This window comes from Ursus maritimus, unplaced genomic scaffold (assembly GCF_017311325.1).
Source record: "Ursus maritimus isolate PB19 unplaced genomic scaffold, ASM1731132v1 scaffold_4, whole genome shotgun sequence".
NCBI lineage: Eukaryota > Metazoa > Chordata > Mammalia > Carnivora > Ursidae > Ursus > Ursus maritimus.
Genome location: NW_024426552.1, coordinates 68,480,859 through 68,485,265, shown reverse-complemented (window position 1 = coordinate 68,485,265; position 4,407 = coordinate 68,480,859).

Sequence of the window (4,407 nt, the reverse complement as noted above, 5' to 3'; positions counted from 1 at the left end):
ACATTACAAATAGTTTATTCCAAAACAGTTAAGCATAAGGATTAACTAGAATCTAAATAGGCATATAATTTGGAACAGGATTTAGAGAACCACAGGTGTGCCCTGGCGGATACACCAAAGCCTTACGTATCTTTTCAGGTCTGGACATTTGTCTGTCACAGACCCCAACCTGCTTTTAGTTTTGCTTGTATTTAACATTTGCATCCTTGTTCTCTGTCCTTCAAGTATAAATTGTTTCCCCAGCTACCTTATCTTTTCAGGGATATAGTTTTGTTTCATATCTGCCTACACGCCTTTGCCTGACCCACATCACAACTACAATAAATGTTAATAATGATGGCAATTAATTACCTTTTCTTCTCAGCCATTATCAATAATGAGCCTTTTTTTTTTTTTTTCTGAAATCAGGACACTGAAAGCCTTTAAAGACAATTTTCCTTTTCCTAAGCAATAGTTACTTAGACGTTTCCAGACTTCTCCCCCTCTGGCCACATTTACTCACTTGGCTTGGGCTCTGAACTAGCAGCACCTTATATTTGTGTAACTTGTGTGGTTTAAGGAACTTTCCTACTTTTTCATTCACTGATGAAGCAAATAAAAGGGTGCTATCTTCATGTGGCCAATGGGGAAGCTGAGGCATGGAGCCATTAAGCCCATGTTTCTGCATCACAATTGGTAAACGCTCTGACGCCAGTTGCTGACTTCTAGGCTGGGATGGCTTTTCTGGTTTGTTTTTTCCTGCAATTTCTCCTTTACCAAATAGCAAAACTTCGGCTTCCATCTCCAGGTGAAGAAAAAAGGGAAAGGGGGGGATTTTCCAGCTGATGACCCTTGTACCCCTTCTTCCACCAGTAATTCCCCTGAATTAGCTGTAGAGTAGGATCTATTAGCCATGGCATGCCACAGGCTCATTCTCACTTCAGAGTCTTCAGGCAAGCCATTCTCCTAGGGTGAAGGCCTTATTTCTTCCTCTTCATTAACCTAAAATCCTCCGCGGGTCTGCAGATATCTTCCATGTTTCTTTCCTGCCTGACGCTCCATCCCACCCAGGCTGACTCAACCAATGCTGACCGAAGCCTACTAGGTGCCAGTTTACTGTGTGTTTTTAGGAGCTTGCAACTGTCTTATTGCATTTAAAACCACAGAAAATCTGCAAGGCAGGTATTTTCAATCTCATTTAATCCCCGGGGGAGGGGCAGAGGAAGAGAGAGAAGTAGACTCCCTGCTGCTTGCGGAGTCTGACATGGGGCTGATCCCACAATCCCGAGATCACTACCTCAGCAGAAATCAAGAGTCGGTCACTTAACCAATTGAGCCACCCAGGCGCCTCAATCCCATTTTAGTGACGGTAACCCAGGCTCATGAAAGTTGAGAAATCCTGTTCCTTGACTCTGTGCTCTTTCTCCCCAGACTTCAACGGCTTTTCTTTTTTTTTTTTTTAAGTACATTGTACATTCCTGTCCAACCTCCTGTTTCCTTTATGCAAAATTCTGATATACATGACTTAAAAAATTTCTGTGTACCTTTTGGAAAAACATGAAGGGGAGTAGAATATGTCACCCCAAAATATACTATTTGGGCATGTGGATTATTTTGAGCTGAAGGCAGTTGAGACCTGCAGGCTCAAGAGAAAGGTTTGCCCCTCCCCTAACTACCATGAAGAGTCTCAACTGGGGGTCTTTCCCAGAGTAAGAGTTATTACCAGAGATAAATTTAGTCTGAATGACCCATCTGTATGGCAGGGCAAACATTTCATTACTAAACATCTGCTCTTCTTATAGTCCTGTGAATTACCCTCCTCCCTTTTAAAGCCCCAGACCCCTATCCCATTCCTTAGCTCTGGATGGCATATAAGCGTCAATTGTCCAACTTGTCTTTGGGTCTCATATTCTTATGGGGCTCCCATATACCTGTAATTACACTGTTTTTCTCCAGTTAATCTGTTTTATATCAATTTACCAGCCAAAGAACCTAGAAGGAAAGAGGAAAAAATTTTCCTTCCCCCAAGCTGCAAGAATTTTCGTTCCAGTGTGAGTTTTATGTAACAGTCTGAAGAAGGTTGGAACTTGAATAATAGCCATTTCAGTTTGCAAGATAGTTTAAATAAAGGTTAGTTACCCAAAACTTATTTCATTGCAAGCATCCAAATTATTGGGTCTCCAGAAGTGGGTGATAATGCTCTGTAATAATGGCAACAACAATGACAACAATGAAGATCAGATTAAAAAAATAAAATATTTGAACACTTGTGTATAATACCAAAGCAGAATTGCCTCTCAGTATGTATAGATTCTGCAAAAAAGCACGAGAAATTTATATTCATCTACTTGAAATTGCAGAAGAGGGAGATCCTGCCAAGCTTCTACAGAGAAAGGGATAGGGAAGGGAGTTTAATTACACTGTGTCCGTTATTACTAATAAGAGGTATGAAATTAAAAATATAATTGACTTTGAAGTAGTGTCTTCTTTATTGTTTCATTTTAGTGACTGTAAACTTTTTCTCGTGTTACCTTTTTTTAAATTTCATTTTTTCCATCATGGTGCGTGTACTCTTTAATCCCCATACCCTGCCCACCTACCCCACCTCCCCTCTGGTAAACAACCATCAGTTCGTTCAGTTCGGTTCAGTTCGTTATCTATAGTTAAGAGTCTTGGTTTGTCTCTCTCTCTCTCTTTCCCTTTGCTCATTCCTTTTGTATTTTAAATTCCACATATGAATGAGATCAGATGGTATTTGTCTTTCTCTGACTTATTCTGCTTAGCATTATACTCTCTAGCTCTATCCGTGTTGTAAATGGCAAGAGTTCACTCTTTATGGCTGAAAAGTATTCCATTGTATATATACACACCACATCTTTAGCCATTTATCTATCAGTGGACATTTGGGCTGCTTCTGTAATTTGGCTATTGTAAATAATGCTGCAATAAACATAGGGGTGCATGTATCCCTTTGAATTAATGTTTTTGTAGTTTTTGGTAAATACCAGTAGTACCATTACTGGGCCCTAATGCAGTTCTATTTTTAATTTTTGAGGAATCCCCATACTGTTTTCTGCAGTGGCTGCACCAGTGAATGTAAATTTTTTAATTTGGATTTTCATGGGTTCCCTCCTGACCGCAGACTCCTGAACCCATTTCTTCATATGGTTGTAAGATTTTCACCTGGATTCTAGCATTGTTTAAGATCTCAGCAGTCAAGGAAACGAAGAGACTCAGCCAGCCCATTGTCTGAATTTCAAGGAGGCCCCTCCACAGCTAATTCATACACATCCCATTCCTCGAGTGCACTTTTTCCTGTGCAGATCCACTAAGACGCAGCGAAGCTCCTGCTTATAAGACTGAAAAATATTTCTCCCTGGGGGGAGATTGTAAAGAACGGGGCCAAAATGAAGGGCGGTGTGCAAACCCCGTGTTGTTTCCTCTAATATATCGCAGAATAGGGGAAAGGGTCGGAGCTCGAAGCCAGGAAACGGATTTGCATTTTAAAAGACTGTCCTGCGTCCCTCGGGGCTCTGCCCTGGAAAGTGCTTTATCTGTAACCCTTTTATGGCCCTGCTCCTTTTCTCGCTTTGTAGCTGTTTGTAAACTCTTCTAATCTCCCTCCCTGGACTGTGTATTAGCGCCTAGAGGCTGGGAGAGGGTGTGGATGTCGGTAAGAGTTTAAAAAGTGACAAGAATCCTATTTTCTTTGTTATACACTGCACACCTCTGTAATAACAAGAGCAATGAACATAAAAGTTCATCTACAATTCTATCCCCCTAATAAACCTCACTTGTTTCTATTTTCCCTTTCATTTCTTCTTGCATTAAACATTATGCAAAGCACTGTGCTAGTCTTGGTCCATGTGTAGCTTTTACACATCCTAAGTACAAATTTGCATTTCGCTTTTAACTTTTTTCCTTTTTGCTTATCCTAAATATTTCTGAGGCTGCAAAATACTACAATATGGCGTTAGTGGCTACCTAATAGTCCAACAGGGACATACACTTTAAGGAATTATTTCCGTGTATGTATCCAACATTTCGGAGTAAATGCCAACACCATTTGCCTTTGCACTGCAGGGCCTGGAGGTCGGTCAAGGTTAGACTGAGGGATCTGGGTAGCAGGGCTGCGGCCCGCGCGCGCCGCAGCGGAAGGAGGCGGGGACGAAGCCAGTGCGCGGATCCCACCGCTCCTCTCGGCACCTGCAGTCTTGGCGCCTTTTCTGTCCCGCCACGCCCCGCCCCTCCCCGCTCCGCCTCGCACACTCGCGGAGGGTTCTTGGCCTGGTGCGTGCGCACCCCTCGCCCCCGGCGGTCTATTTCCAAGGCACCTCATCGGTCTACGTGAGACAGGAAGTGACGCAAAGCCTGGGGGGGTTGGAAGAGGGTGGGGCCAAGCTATAAACAGCCGGTTGGGGGCGAACA